This window comes from Lycorma delicatula, chromosome 5, assembly GCF_047948215.1.
Source record: "Lycorma delicatula isolate Av1 chromosome 5, ASM4794821v1, whole genome shotgun sequence".
Lineage (NCBI taxonomy): Eukaryota > Metazoa > Arthropoda > Insecta > Hemiptera > Fulgoridae > Lycorma > Lycorma delicatula.
In genome coordinates, this window is record NC_134459.1 from 142875511 (window position 1) to 142893237 (window position 17727).

The window sequence follows — 17727 nt, forward strand, 5'->3', positions numbered from 1 at the left end:
CTAAGATCCTAATATTTCATTAATTAAGATTTCATGTGGCTATAACTCTGGAACCAATAGGAAAATAAATACCACTTTTGATATTTCTTTGAAAAGCTCTCAGTGAGGTCTTATTACTGCAGTCCAAAATCCAAATGTTTTAGATTTTGGGCTTTTCAGAACACTTTTGGTTCAGTTCATTACAATCAAAAGGGGAGGTTCACAACAAGATGTTATAACAGTCCTAAATTCAATATTTCAACATCCTACAGCTAATCATTTTTGAGTTATGCGAGATGTCTTGCTTAAATTAGTCAAAATGGATTCTGAGTTGGTCAAAATAGATATTTCTGTCGAAATCTGAAAACCAAAACTTTTCACGATCACAATACTTCTTTTACTTTGTATAAGGAGGTAAAAAACTACTTGATCAGTGGCAAACAAATTTTTACCCATGTTCCTTGGCTGAACTGAGAAGGTATATCAGGTTATATATTAAATATTAGGTATAAATAAACTGGTATATGAAAAATTTTACTTTTTGTTATTTCTTTCTGTGACTTAATTAAATGGTCAATTTAATAATATAATAATTTAATAATATTCTCAGTAGACGTTTAATTGTATTTTTTTTAAATATTTAATACAATTTTTTTTTGCTACAATGTAAAAAGCATATCAAAAAATATTTCTATTTTCTTGAGATTTGGCACCACCACTTCACATCTCTTTTTCCCAGTAATCTGATTTGGGATGTTTTTTATACCTGAGAATGATTATACTAATTTCAGGAATGATTTTTTTATGTGTTGCCTTAGAATTGCTGGGTTATGTTTGCAAACATTAATGTAATACATTTCATTAATTTTTTTTTTTCTAAAGGTAATAGTAAACATTTCTGAGTTTAAATCTTGCTAAGTTTGATTTTTGTAAGTGTAATAAGTTGTATGTAGCATTCATAGCTGTGTGTACATACTGATAAATATTTTTAATCACAGCCTGTTTTGACATGAGACTATAATATTTTAACAAAACTTTTCATTAAGAAATAAGTCTTCACAATAATTGTGAGTCACTGAATTAAACGAAAATAAATATAAAATTTATATTTGTACCAAATCATGAAACTATACTCTTGGTATGATAATTAAAAATATAACCTAAAGAAGAATTCTGTTGCCATCATAATTATCTGTTAATACAAAATTATCCACTAATACAGTAGTATAAAATTTTTTATATAAAATTTTTAATGACTTTTTTATCCCATTTTCCTGGGGTTGGTGGACTTGATAGGGAAGGATTTGTTTCAGAGATTAAAACATCAAAATATCAGTTTTAACAACAATTTATTTAAGGATTTCAGTAACATTTGATGTATGGTAAATGAACAGTCATTAATCAAGTAATTCCAAGGTTGGTCAATAATTCCAAGACCACCAGTCTATGTATTTTTTATTTGATAATAATATTTTAAATACGAGAGTGCTTTGGAGTCAAATTTAAGTCTCGGCAAAGGTATAGTTAATAGTATTATTTTATTCATAAAATAGTAACAAGTCCCCTCTCTCAATAACAGTTCCTATTATGGATAATGGATTTTGTAGCATGTGAAAAATGTCATTCATGATCAGAATGGAAACCCAACTTTTGGATGAAAGACAGAAATACTACTTCCACAATGTAAATCACAGAGTGTGATCTCTGATTAGAACATCAATGTTATCGATTTAATTTGGTTATTGGGGATCAATTAATGCACTAATTCAATATAAATCAGTTGAATCAAAAAAATTATGTTGTGTAACTAAGTATATTTATATAACTTTCCGCTCCCTCTATGAATCATGAGACCTTGCTGATAGTGAGGGGGCTTGAGTCCTCAGTGATACAGAGTAGCTGGACTGAAGGTGCAACCATACGGAGAGGTGTCTGTTGAGAGCCAGACCAAGGGATGATTCCTGAAAGAGGGCAACAGCCCTTTCAGTAGTTGTTAAGGGTGTATATCAGGAGGTCTTAAACAGTCATACCATCACTCTGAGTACTGAGCAGCTGAAAGCAATTGAAAACTACGATAGTTTTTTTTTCAAAGAAAATGTAGCTCCCTGAATTTTCATGTAACAAAGATGGAGGTGCCTTCCTTGGTAAAATATTCCAGAGTTAACTAGTCCCCTGTTTGGATCTCCAGGTAGGGCTACTAAGGAAGGGGTCACCAGAAAACTAAAAAATAAGATTCTATGAGTTGGAGTGTGGAATGTTAGAAGTCTAAAAAATGGTTGGTAGGTTAAAAAATTTAAAGAGGGATTAGCGAGGTTCGGTGGGAAGAGGAAAACGACTTTTGGTCTGGTGATTTTAGAATAATTAACTCAGCATCAAATAAGGGGCAGGCAAGAGTAGGTTTCATAACCCATTGGATTGGTCTAGTAGTGAACACATCTTCCCAAATCAGCTGATTTGGAAGTCGAGAGTTCCAGCATTCAAGTTCTAGTAAAGTCAGTTATTTTTCACGGATTTGAATACTAGATAGTGGATACTGGTGTTCTTTGATGGTTGGGTTTCAATTAACCACACATCTCAGAAATGGTCGAACTGAGACTGTACAAGACTACAATTCATTTACACCCATACATATCATCCTCTGAAGTATTATTTGAAAGGTAATTACCAGAGGCTAAACAGGAAAAAGAAAGGAGTAGGTTTCATAATGAACAAGAAGGTAGGGAAGAGAGTATTTCAAAAAGCTTACCGATAGAATCATTGTAATAAGGATAAAATCAAAACCTAAGCCGACAATGAATTTTAACATTTATATGCCTACAAGTGCCCATGATGATGATGATGAGGTAGAGTGTGTATGCGAAGAAATTGGTGAAGCAATTAAACACGTAAAAGGAGATGAAAATTTAATAATAGTTGGAGATTGGAATGCAAGCATTGGAAAAGGCAAGGAAGGAAATATAGTGGGTGAATACGGGCTGGGCAAAAGGAATGAAAGAGGGGACCGACTTATTGAATTTTGCACGAAGTATAATTTAGTAATTGCCAACATCCAGTTTAAAAATCATAATAGAAGAATATACACATGGAAAAAGCCGCGTGATACTGCAAGGTATCAGATAAATTATTATCATGGTTGAGCAAAAATTTAGAAATCAACTTGTAGACTGCAAAGTATATGCTGGTGCAGACATTGATAGAGACCATAATTTTGTGATAATGTTAATTGGGGTTTAAAAATCTAAAGAAAAGGTGTCAGATGAATCGGTGAAATTTAGAGAAGTTTGAAGAACAGGAGGTAAAGAAGATTTTTGAAGAGGACATCCAAGATATCTGAGCATAAAAGATAAGATAGAAAATATAGAAGAAGAATGGGAGAATATTAAAAAGGAGATTCTTAAATCAGCAGAAGTGAACTTAGGCGGAACAAAGGGAGCTGGTAGAAAATCTTGGATATCAGAGGATATATTGCAACTGATGGATGAAAAGAGAAAGTATAAGAATGCTAGTGATGAAGATGGTAAAAGGAACTATCAACAATTCATAAATATTATAAATAAGTGCAAAGTAGTGAAAGAACAGTGGATTAATGAAAAGTGTTCAGAAGTGGAAAGAGAAATGATCATTGGTAAAATGACAGAGCATATAGGAAAGTTAAGGAGAATTTTGTGGTACATAAGTTAAAATCTAAAGATGTGTTAAATAAAGATGATAAACTGATTTATAATATGAAAGAAAATGTCGATAGGTAGGTGGAATATATTGAAGAGTTATACGGAGGAAATGAATTAGAAATTGGTGTTATAGAGGAGGAAGAGGAAGTTGAAAAGGATGAAAAGGGAGATACAATACTGAGGTCTGAATTTAGTAGAAGATTAATGGATTTGAATGACAGAAAGCCTCTTGGGATAGATGGGATACCTGCAGAATTTCTGGGCAGTGCCGGCGAGGAAGTGATAGATAGATTATAGAAACTGGTGTGAAATATTTATGAAAAAGGCAAAGTTCTGTCAGACTTCAAAAAGAGTGTTATTGTCATGATACCAAAGAAAGCAAGGGCAGAAAAATGTGAAGAATACAGAACAATTAGCTTCAAAAACTACTCATGCATCAAAATTCTTAACTAGAATTCTGTGCAGAAGAATTGAGAGGAGAGTGGAAGAAGTGTTAGGAGAAGACCAATCTAGTTTCAGGAAAAGTATAGAGACAAGGGAAGCAATTTTAGTGCTTAGACTATCAATAGAAGGAAGATTAAAGCAAAACAAACCAACATACTTGGCATCTATAGAATTAAAAAAGGCATTTGATAATGTAGACTGGAATAAAATGTTCAGCATTTTAAAAAGTTTAGGGTTCAAGTATAGAGATAGAAGAATTGCAAGCATTTACAGGAACCAAACTGCAACAGTAATAATTGAAGAACATAAAGAAGCAGTGATAAAAAAGGATGTCCAACAAGGTTTGTTCCCTATCCCCATTACTTTTTAATTTTTACATAGAACTGGGAGTTAATGATGTTAAAGAACAATTCAGATCTGGAGTAACAGTGCAAAGTGAAAAGATAAAGATGCTATGATTTGCCGATGTAGTAATTGTAGCTAAGAATAAAAAGGAGTTCGAAGAAACAATGAATGATATGAATGAAGTTCTACGCAAGAACTACCACATAATAATAAACAAGAACAAAATAAAAGTAATGCAATGTAGTAGAAATAAAGTAGATGGACCACTGAATATAAAAATCAGAAGAGAAAAGACTATGGAGGTAGAAGAAGTTTGTTATTTGTGAAGTAGATATGTGAAGATGGGTGAAGCAGGAGCGATATAAAATTATATATTTAATTATTAATCTTTTTGTACTGTTTTATATACAAGTAAATAACTTTCAAATCAATTTTTCTATTAACATAAGTTTCCACGTCTAAAATCATCAACTTAGAAAAATCAAAATCTTGTTTCTCTTCAATAACAGATTTTTACCGAGCTATATCATCATTTTTCTGTATCTGCGATTTTCTAGCCTGTTACTTAAATATCGGCTAATCACTTATACTTTGTGTCGCATTCCTTCCAAGATACCATTATATATATTCCCAATTCATCAGGTGCTTTAACCTAAGTATAAATATATTAGAAAAATTTTAATTTTAGTGTGTAATCAGAAAATTATATTTTATATCAATCTAGAAGATTTTACAACCCAGTACATATGGTGATGTTAAACGATTCTATTCGCTTCTTCAATAATACAATTTATGAATTTTCTTTTCACAAATGTTATCAACCCAAAATAAATATTTTTCTTTATTATCTAACCCGTTTAATTGCCGGTAATCAAGAAAGTTCAAGCTGTTATCGATCACCATTTTTACTTCCTTGTACGAATTATTGTGATCGCGAAAAATTTCGATTTTGGTCTTTTTCTTAACTTCAGTGATAAGTCCTCATTGAGAGATCTTCAACGCTATACCAAAAGTGGTACTTATTTAATCGGTTCCAGAGTTATAGCCAGATAAAATTTTAATTAATGAAATATTTGGATCTTACTAAGGAAGGCACTTCGGTTCAAATCAGACTTCATCTCCTTTTCTTTTTTTAATTTAAATATATTGATTTATTAAGAATTATTAACCCGTGATTGTAAAAATAGTTTTACAATAAAAATTATTGAATAATAACAATAAAAAAGATATGTGTAAAAAAATCATTAGTTATTAGTGAAATAAAGTTTTATGTACTTTTAAAAATGTTATATGGAATTTAATAGGCATTATTACATATGTGTATATGTAATAGATTTGGTGAAACATCTGATTATTTAATTAATATTAATAGAAAATTATAATTTAAAATCATATTATTTTTGGATTTTCAAGTTTAATTTCTGCTAAATTTTATTTAATTATTCTGGAATTTCTGTTTAATTTTATCTACATCTGCAAAGTAACTGAAAAATAGACCCTCACAAGAGGTCCTGGGTTCGAATCCCGGTCAGGCATAGCATTTTTCACACACGCTACAAATCATTCTTGTCATCCTCTGAAGCAATACCTAACGGTGGTCCCGAAGGTAAAAAAAAAAGGATTCTGTTATTACTGTGCAACGTAACTTTAGAAGGAAATTTGTTGAAGATGCACCCAGTGGGTCCAGTATCCGTAACTGGTATTTTGATTTTAAAAGAAAGGGGTTGCATCTGTAATCGAAAGTCAACCGGCCGTTCACCAGTAAGCGAGATAACTGTGGAACGTGTGAGCTAGAGTTTCGTACGAGTCCGCAGAACCTGAACAGATATCCAAGGTTAACTTTTTATTAGGATGGGGCACCAGAGGTGAACTGATTAGGCAATTACAAAAGAGATGGATTGAGCGTACCGGCCGTGGCGGTAATGAACGTTTGCTTTGGCCTCCACGTATCCATGACCTTACATCCTGTGACTTTTTTCTCTGCGGATTTGTCCACAAAGCATATATATCGGAAATCTTTACCACCAAACCAACATCCAGAAGCTTCGTGTTCGCTCACAGAGGTCTTTGCATTAGCGGGTCGTCCAATGTATGGCAGGAATTGGACTCGATGTTTGTCGCGTGACATCGTGCTCAATGTGAGCTCCCTCACATTGAGCAAATGTGATACCATTTACCATTTAATGTGATGTGTATTACATTTACTAAATGAATACAAAACGTTCTGAGTTTTCCTTTCCATTGATGCTACTTTCATGTATCTGAGTGTTATTAAACGTGAATTATTCAAATTTGTAATCGGAAAGATGATTTGTAATAACTATAAATATTCTTCCAGTTTGATTACATTCTATGCTAATGCTAATTCATATTGGTATTTGATTGAGATTTGTTTTTTTGGCTAAATAATCATGTTTCTAACACGGTTTATATTTTTGAACACTATTAATTCTATTTTTTAAAAAAGCCCATAATATTCGTGAATGTATTTTTAGTTTTAAGATTTCTTCTCGAAATAAACGATGGAAACCGTAAATGTGTCCGTTTTTAAGACACTTCGGAAACTTAATTTTTAAAAGAATATTAATAAAGGCTAACCTATAAAACGTTTACGGGACAATTTTGGTACAATAAAAATACGTGAACGATTGACAACGAAATAAGAAAATCAGTACAAAATTACAGCATTCGAAATGAAAAACCTTTTTCAATTACATTTTTGGAAAAAAGAATTAACTCTATTAGCAAACAATGAAACTAATGGAAAGATTTTTTATACTTGAAACCTACGTACACATGCTACGTCACACTTTGAAGTTTCTAAATTTTAATTAAAATTTACAAAAAAAAAGTGGCCTCGATAGTGATCCTTCACGTTTGTGATTTGGGTAGAGGTTAAGATACACAGTAGTGCGCTTGTGTGTTAAGTGTATTTTTTAAATAAATTCGAGACTATTGATTAACTAATCACTGTAATTTTGAGAAAAATTCACGCACTTTATGATATATTACTTTAATTATATAATTAATATTAAAATGACCTTAAAATGACTTTAATAATATAATTAAAATGACCCGGAAACGGCAAAATTCCTTAATTTTAAAGTACAAATAACAACAATAGATTTTTTTTAAATTTAATTATAATCTTTTTAATCTAATTTAATTTGTTTTTCGTAGTATACTTGTTTAACGGTTGTAGTCCTATGATTAAAACTTTACAGGTTATCAGTAAAAAGGAGAAATCATGGACACTGCCCATTATATATACGCGTGGAAACAATTAAGATTATTTTGTTTTATCGTTATATTATAAATTTATTATACTTGTTTTTTCTCTTTTTTTTGTGCTACATTACAGTGTAATTCAAACTGCCAAGTTATTTGGCGGTAATGAAATGATCTGATAAAAAAATTAAAAAGTGATCAAAATACTTTTAATATTTAAAACTAATATGTAAACTTTAATTTTTTTATTCGCCTAGATAAAATTTATTTTATATTTTTTTGTAACTTGGCTATAATATTTACATAGTTATATTTTTAGGTAGACTACAATATCGAATTTCGATTTTGTAAAATACAGAAATTCTACGAGGTAAATTGAACATATCAACAATTATTAAAATAATTAAAAACCATTAGTATATCAACAAATATTTAGCTAAAATATTACTTAAATTGCTAGTAAAAATATATTAATTGAAATTTGACATTTAAACCACTTAAGTTCTTCATTACAAAATATACTTACATATGTAAAAATAAGTAATTTACTGGTTTAAATAAAAATTTAGTATTGATATTCTTTGCTGGAGAAATGACAGTACACAGTTTGACAGTATATTGTATTGAAAAATCTACACAGGATCTTTTCAGCATAAAAATTAATTTAAATTAAAAATTCTAATCTGTACTGATTCGGAAAAAAGAATTTCCTCCAAGTTAGGGCAAATATTATCGTCCGAAAATGTTCATAATTAAAACGGAAAAAAATGTTATTTTAAACGTCAGACTGAATAATGAGTCGAGTATCATTTGTACCATTGTAATTTAATTTTTTTGTAAAATGGCGTAAACGATGTAGTCCAACTGGAAAATACCGAATATACTGTACGAGTACTAAACTTATCTTTAATTTTGCAGTAATACACAATAGTAATAAGAAGAATCGTGAGCGAGTCGTTTCTTCAATTCGATTCTTTATACTGAACGAAAGATTCGAGAATCAGTTTGCAGAAGTCGAAATCCAAAACCAAATCTGTCTCAATTACGATTTGATTCGATCCATAGCAGTCTTTCTTATGCATAGCTTCTAGTGGAGGTTACCATACCAAATTCTAGCTTGCGTTTGTTGTCTTTATATCCATACATGACGCATAAGTTATTACACCACTATCACTAATGTTTATTGAACATTCGCAAATTTATTCCGATTATAAAATATTTTCATTAGCTGTGCTATTTAACCGAGTTAATCTTAAACAATTAAATTTTATCTGTAAGCCCTCATAACACATTTTTTATGTTTTGTCACCAACTACAGCGAAATGAGCCAAATATTTTATTTTTATTTTTTTAATTTCAACTCATTAAACGTATTTATATCTTTTTTTCTTTTTAACCTCCAGAAGCACCGTCAGGAATTACTTCAGAGAGTGATATGTATGAGTGTAAATGAAGTGTTGTCTTGTACAGTCTTAGGTCGACCAGTTCTGTAATGTGTGGTTAATTGAAACCCAACCACCAAAGAATACCGTTATCCACGTTCTAGTATTCAAAAAGTAACTGTCTTTACTAGCACTTGAACCCTAGAACTCTCTACTTCTAAATCAGCTGATTTGCGTAAACGCGTGGGGTAAACGCGTAAAAGGGTGGGTAAAAGAATTTATAACTAGAAAATTTATCTTAAACTAATTTCTCTAAAGTTATAAATGACAGAATGAATAATTTAAAATAATATAGCTTGTACCGTACCTTATTTTTGAGCGAGCCATTGATTCCATCTTTGTTTTTTATCACATAGATGTTATAATTTCATATTTTCTTTGTTGTTTTTACTAATACGCGGACAGTTACTTACACAGACACACACAAACATTTCGTTTTAAAAAGTTTTGGTTCTATTATCGCAAAAAAATAATAATAAAAAATTAAACAAAATAAATAATTAGTTAATACCTTTCAAATAAACTTTACAGTATTTTACATATTTACATGTAGAAATATAATTTTTTCGAAATTCTTTGATGTAAGTCTATTTCGCCTTTCTGTTATTAACTGTCCCGCTTTTGAAAAACGTCGTTCGCAAGGAACAGAGATTGCAGGAATGCAAAGTCTAGTTTACATTATTTTGAATAAATTAACCGCCTTGCTTTCCACCAAGAGAGAGGATTATGTGTTCTTGAGACGAGCGGTTCATTTATATATTTATCTAGCTCTAAAATCCCAGCTACTGTTGGGTTTGAATTAGTTAAAATTGGCGTTACTTTTTTATCAAAATCTTCCCATTGTAGCATACCATAAAAAATTACTTCATTTAATTGCATTCATAAAACACTACGTCATTTATTTACATTATTGTTTGCTAAAACACGCCATCTAATAATTAAAGATTGGATGTACGGATATTTCATTCATAAAGGAGTTATTGTATTTATGTTTGTTATATTACTAAAAGCGAAAACTAAAAGTAACTGTTTATTTTTAGTACGTTACTTTACCAATAAACAAAATTATCTCTTGTTTAAAGCATAGGATATTTATTATCGATTAATACTGTGATAAGGATTGAACATTACTCCCAACTTTATATCACTATTTATAAAGAAAACAGACCTTGATTCTTAATTATTTAATTTTTATTTTTGAATTTCATTACAAATCTGTATATAGAAATAATAGTTATAATTTGTGCTTAGTGTAAAAGGTCAAATCGTCAACTTTTCTGTCGGTTACAGAATTTCATTTTGTTGATTTTATTTATACTGATAAATAAAATTTATCAGATTTATTGATTTTGTTTATACCTCTAACTTCATGAAAGAAATTATACTGGATACAAAAAATAAGTCGTATTAGTTACCAAGCAATTTTTGTGAATGACTTATTAAAAAAAAAAAAAATATATATATATATATATATATATACATATACTGCAATCTATTAAACTACACCTAAAATCTTTAACTTAGTCAGCTTGTTATTTAGACATTGTATTGATTTAAAATTAGTTTAATATGTTTATGTAGGCTTTTTTTATTAAAATTAAAAAAAAAAACCATTATCTAAACAGAAAAGAAGAAGACTTTTTCTGTTTAATTTTATTATTGATAAAAATTAATATTCTTTATTTAATAAGTATATGCAAATAAATAAATATAGATAGCTAAAGTAATAAATAAATTTCTCACTTTAGCATTAGAACTAAACTACATTTGATTTTTATCACTTTTCATTTAAATTATAATCATTTCTACAGCTGTATTATAATGTTTAAACAACACGGCTGGAACCTGCATCACAAAGAGCACTACACACAATTCATATGTTTAGGAGGTAGTTCTCAAACACCTTACTGAATTGTGGGGACTGTGAAAATTGAACGCTTGGAGTTTCTCACGGAATTGTCACAGGCGTGCGAGGACACCGCCTTCTAGATCGCGGTGTCCATTTAGCAAGTTTAGTAAGAATGTTTAATTTCATTCAACGCTACAGAAAACTATATTACTTGACATTCGAGTAAAACATGATTTTAAAAAATTAGAATATCAACAGATATTTAGTTAAAATATTATTTAAACCGCTATTAAAAAATATATTAATAATTGAAATTTGACATTTAAACCATATATGTTCAAATAATTAAGTTACTTGTTTAAGTAAAATTTAGTTGTGATATTCTTCGCTAGAGAAACGGCAGTACGTGGTTTAACGACAGTACATTGTATTGAAAAATCTGCATAACCTTTTTTTCGGAATAAAAAACTGTTTTAAATTAATACATTCTAATTGGAATAATGATAATTGATATTTTAATATATTCTATTAATAAATGATAATTTTATAGACCTTTTCAAAAATACCATTTTTATTTTAAAGTAAATAAATGTAAGCGTTTGCATTTTCGTTTATCTAATTCGTAATTCGTTTTTTAAATGTACCACAGACGTTGCTTTACGTAGATGTTATTTATTACATTACAGTAGATTCATTATTTTATTTATTTGATTTGTTCTGACGTCTACCGTTTCATTTATATTCAGTTTTATTTGATTAAATTAAATTTTATTTTCGTCGTTTTCATTCTGTCATTATGGAAAAGAAAAGGAGTTGACTCTGGAACCTTTTGGTGAAAAATCGGAAAATAAGACGTGTGCGTTGTGCTTCTCTTCATGTTCTGTAAGAGGTGGTTCAAAAACAAATTAAAAAAACATCCTTCTACATGCAGTAGCATATTCCCATCAGAAATAATATCAACTACTACACTAACATCTACATCGTCAATGTCAAATCTTCATCAGTCTAGCAGCAATAGTAATAGCGATCAAGGGAAACAACAAGATGGAACCGAAGTAAGCGATACTGATAGCTGGAACAACCGCTCTTCTCAATCTGATTGTAATAGTAGCCTAATTAGAAAACAAACTTATTGTTAGGAAGTCAATGAATGAATGTTTCCCGAGGGAAAAAATTGATTTGATTTTAAAGATGATAATTAAAGATCTGTAACGTTTTCTATAGTTGAAGATTCCGGTTTTAACGAGATATGAGAATATCTTGAACCGAATTACAAAATTCCTTCACGATTTATTTTAAGCAACACTCTACTTGATGCACAATATGTAGTGGCCACAGAAAAATTGAAGAAAGAGTCGAAAATTGCATCCTCTACATCATTAAAGACTGATGGATGGATGTCTTCTGCTACAACTTCTTATACCAAGCAGTGTCGGCTCACTATATACAGGGTGTTCCATATAAAACGCAACCCAACCTCATATTGGTAGGTATTGAAGTAATAAAAAGGCATGTGTAAATGTAATTTTTATTATTACCATCCATTACCTTACATTTAGAGTAAATGTTGGAAGTGGCCGCCATCTTCTTGAATACAAGCTTCAATTCTTTTTACAGCGTTTCTTGCAACTTTTTTCCAAAGTTTGTGGCTGGATATTTAATACAGCTTGTTCAATATTGACTTTCAATTATTCAAGTGTTCGTGGTTTGTTGCTGTAGGCTTTTTCTTTGAGGTAACCCCGTAGAAAAAAATCCGCCGCAGTCAAATCTGGAGATCTTGGTGGCCACAAGCCTCGACCGATAACACGATTACCAAAGAATTCCTCAACGAAATCAGAAGTTGAACCTGCGTAGTGTGATTTCGCACCGTCATGTTGTAGCCAGCAGTGTCTGTCTTCCTCTTCCAAGAGTGCGATGAATTGAAATAAAATATCCTGATATCGTTCTGCATTAATGGTGCACTCGAAAAAAGTAGGACCGATTATTTTCTTCCGCGATATCGCGCACCACACGCCCAACTTCTGCTGGTGTAATTGTTTTTCGTGAAAAACGTGGGGATTTTCAGCGCTCCAAATTCTACTGTTTTGGCTGTTTACGTAGCCATCCAAATGAAATCGTGCTTCATCTGTGAAACATAACGAATCCGTAACATTAATTCCCTCGCGCAGAAATCGACGGAACCGATGACAATATTGTAGCCGTTTTTCTTTGTCGGGCTCAAGAAGTCGATGAACCGTTTGAATGCGATAAGGTCGTAATTGTTAATTGTTTGGTCGCCCGATGAATAGTTGATTTAGACAAATTAATTTCAGCGGACAAACGTCTGATCGGTTTATTTGGCGAGGCGTGTAATCGGTCTTTGATTTCAGCGACTATATCTGTATTCAACACTGACGCAGATCTTTTGTGTTCCTTGTTATTAACAGAACCGGTCTCTCTAAATTTTGCAACTAACCTTAATACTGATGTTTTGTTAGGAGCTGGTTTATCCGGGTATTTATGGCGAAACAAATCTTGCACTGCAACCGCTGATTTCGTACTGAAGTACGACTCGACAATGAAAACACGTTCATCTAGCGAAAACACCATCTTGTCTCTAGCAATACACTGAACGTTATGATTGCATTGCTGTTACTATCGGTAGTGTTCTACTGCGTCGCCGCGATGTTCAGATGTTGGACGAGTCCAATTCAGTAACGAGTAAGGGAGTAAGCTTGACTTTTGAAATTTCATGGATGAGTGATTGATGGGTTGCGTTTTATACTGGTTGCGTTGTCTACTAGTACAGGGAGACACGGGGAATTAGTCAGCTCTTTTAGGCTGTTTTGAATTTAATGAGCGCTACATACTAGAAAGGATTTTACATCAGCACTTGGTTTATTACACAATCCCGTCGAAAAAATCTGTCAGAAGGTGGATGAATGGTGTATAATTTCAGAAATTATAAAGATTTTAAGCCTTTCAAATTATTAACAGAAGAAATGTCGACTGAAAATGAAGTCACAATATCAAAGTTTTGGCAACCACTGATAGCGTATTAAAAATACGCAAATGAAAAATGAATTTTCAGAATTCAATAAAAGATTTAAAAATTGTTCGCGGCAAATCATCTTGTCGAAAGCGGCCTCTTTTGGATCCTAGATTTAAAAGACAAGCGTTTAGTGATGCATCTTCATATGAGTATGCCAAAGACCCAATTAAAAGCCGATTTAGAAAGTGTCACTGATACAAATGGGGCTGGAATGGATAGACTTCGATATGAAGACAACAAAAAATTCCTGCGTCCAACAGCTGCTGCCAGTATAGTGTCACACATAGGAAGGAAGATCCACTAAGTTGGTTGGTGGCGTACACGGGCGGTTTTACACCCAGAAATTGTTAAAATTAGCAAAAACATATTTGTCTGTTACGGATAACATCAGTGCCAACGGAAATAATTTTCTCCTAATCAGGACAAATATTATCCAGACGTGGCATCTTTATTAAATAAACCGAAAAGAATTGATAAAATGTTATTTTTAAACGTCAACGGAAGATTAATTAACAACGAAAGATAAATATATCATAATTAAAATTAAAAAAAGATAAATAGAAGTTATAAAACTTTTATTAATGAAAATTTTATTTTTGTATTACGATGGTGATGTACGAGTTCAGTTGTGTATATTTAAAATTTTTCGTAATATTTGTAGATATAAAGAAATTGTTTATGAAAATTTTACTGGATTCATGATTCAATAAGTAACAATTAATTCACGCACAAAAGGTGGGAGTGAGGTCAATATCTTTTTTTTAATATTTTTCTGCAGAATATAAATTAAGTAAAATTATAAATAAAAAATAAAAAATCTGTGTAGTGAATGGAGTCGAGTATCCTGTTTCATTGTAATTTAATTTTTGTTAGAATAAGTAAAGAAAAAAACTTTTTTAAGTATACATACTAGTACTAAATTTATCGTTAGTTTTAGTTAGAGCACTACACAAATAACTTATTTATGAGGAAGTTCAAACAACATCTTACTAAAGTGCGGGGACAGGTCGGACACAGTAGTCCCCACACTTAAAAATTTAACGCCTGGAATTTCTCATGAAGTAGTCACAGGACACCGCCTTCTTGATCCCGGTGTCCATTGAGCGAGTCTAATAAGAATGTTTAATTTCATTCAACCCTACAGAAAACTACATTACTTGACGTTCGAGAAGTTATAATATAAAATTTAAAAAAATTAGAATATCAATAGATATTAAGCTAAAATATTACTTAAAATATTATTAAAAAATATATTAATAATTGAAATTTGACATTTAAACCACTAAAATTAAGTTTTTCATTATGAAATTTACTCAGAAGATGGATGAATGGCGTATAATTCCAGCAATTGTAAAGATTTAAAAATTTTTCATATTATTAACAGAGAAATGTTGTCTGAAAACGAAGTCATAATATCAAACGTTTTGGTAGCCATTGACAGCGTATTAAAAAAAATGATTATTTTTGGTAGGGTAATGTTTTAAATAATGAACTGTTAAAAAATTACTTGAAAAATTAATTTTAGAATTCAATAACAGATTTAAAAATTGTTCGCGGCACATCTTATCGAAAGCGGTTCTTTTGGAATTTAGATTTAAAAGGCAAGCGTTTACTGATGTGTCCTTCAATATGAAAAAGCCAAAGTTTCTATAAAAAGCTGACTTCGAAAAAATGTCACCGACACGAATGATGCTGGAAAATCAGAGAGAAAAGCCAAATCATTCAGTTGGAACAGATGAAGATTCCATCTGGATTCACTTCGACATGTAGAACAACGAAAAATTCCTCTGTATCCACAGTTGCTGCCAGTATCACACATCGATGAGGCAATATATTAAAGAAAGGCTACTCAATAGGAAAGAAGATCTACTACACGTTGGTGGCGTACACCGGCGATTTTATACCCGGAAATTTTAATTAGCAAAAAAATATTTGTCTGTTACGGCTACATCAGTGCCAACGGAAAGAGTTTTCTCCAAATCAAGACAAATATTATCCGAAATATGTGCATCATTAAAACCGAAAAGAATGAAAAAATGTTATTTTTAAACGTCAACGGAAGATAAAAATATAATATCTAAAATTAAAAAAAGATTGTTAAATAAAATTTTATTTTTGTATTGCGATCGTACGAGTTCACTTGTGTACTTAACGTTGATACACCTATTTCATGCGTACATTCCACTCGTGAAATGTATGCAGTTCAGTTGTGTATTTAAAATTTTTCGTAATATCTGTTGCAGTAATTATAAACAAATTTTTTATGAAAATTTTACTAGATTCATGACTGAAAAATTATCAATAATCACGTACGCGCGCGCGCACACACACACACACACAAAGGTGAGCGAGGTCAATTAATATTTTTAAAAATATATATTTTTGTACAGAATAAAATTTAAGTAAAAATTATAAATAAAAAGACATTAAAAAAAAATCGTTGGGGTGAATGAGTCCAGTACTGTTTCATTTTAATTTAATTATTTCTGAAGTGTAAAAACTGTCAAGTCCTTTTTTTAAAATACTGTAACGATGTAGTAAGTTAGTAATAGCGAACGTTCTTTGTATAACGTAGTACTTGTACGTATGATACGGGCAGCAACAACTACTATAATACTACTACTACTGCCATACTGTATCGAGTATCTTAGTAACGAATATTCACTTTAACAGGTACCCAGCTGGAAAATACCGAATATAAGGAAACAAGTACTAAATCTTTACTTTTGCAGCACTATACAATTCACATATTTATAAGTATATGAAGGAGAGATAGTTGAAAAAACACCTTACAAACGTGCGGGGACATCCCGACCTCCGTAGGAGAAGACACCGGCCTTGGGCGATTGCGGTCGCTACCCCCCCCCCCCCCCCCCACGCCGGTCATAACCATGATGATGCTTTAGCGAAAGACGACGGGAGTCATCTTTCGCTAATTATTTACATCTCAATAATAATAAACCAAGCCTCGTTGGGATGCTACCGATGTAAATGCCTCGGTAGACATTTGCATCAGTGAGTTAATGACTCAGCCTTCGCCTTCGTCGTGTAGGCTTCTTTCAGACAATCTTGATTGTCCTTCCTCGTAGCCCTCTAACTAGTTAACAGAGTTCGCGAAAGCACGAACTCCGCGCCTAGTTCTACATTTTATAGTCAATTATATAAATGTCTCGTAATATTCGAGGCAAATGAATAAATAACATACCACCAAAAATGTTGTTCGCAACAACGTAATTTATTCCTATTTCCGTTAGTGAACTCAATTTAGTTCATATCCTGACTTCGTTACAATTGGATTCCGGTCACGTCTATAAGGGAGAGACGGACAGACCTTCTACTCCCACTCAGCTCCATCGTGACATTTACTTTACTTACTACAATTGTCGAGATGGCGCTACACCTCACGGCTGCATGGCTACCTATACCCTCCTGCCAATCAACTGCCCAGGCGGACCCTAGCCACCAGGGGGTGCTACTCTACTATACCCCTTCCGTCGTTCTGCTCAGGCCGAGGAATCGGGAGAAGCCAGCTACAATAGTCCATTCTGTGCGAGTCTTCCAGTTGACTCGCAGATCAAGAAAGGAATTCACTTTCTCGAGCTCCCTAACAACTCTGGTACGTTCAACCACGTACCGGGGACAAACATAAAGGACATGGTCCGCAGTGTCATCGACCCTACTGAGTTTTGTACCGATTGAAACCCACCTGATTGTTCGCAGCTCCCTAACATTTAGAAA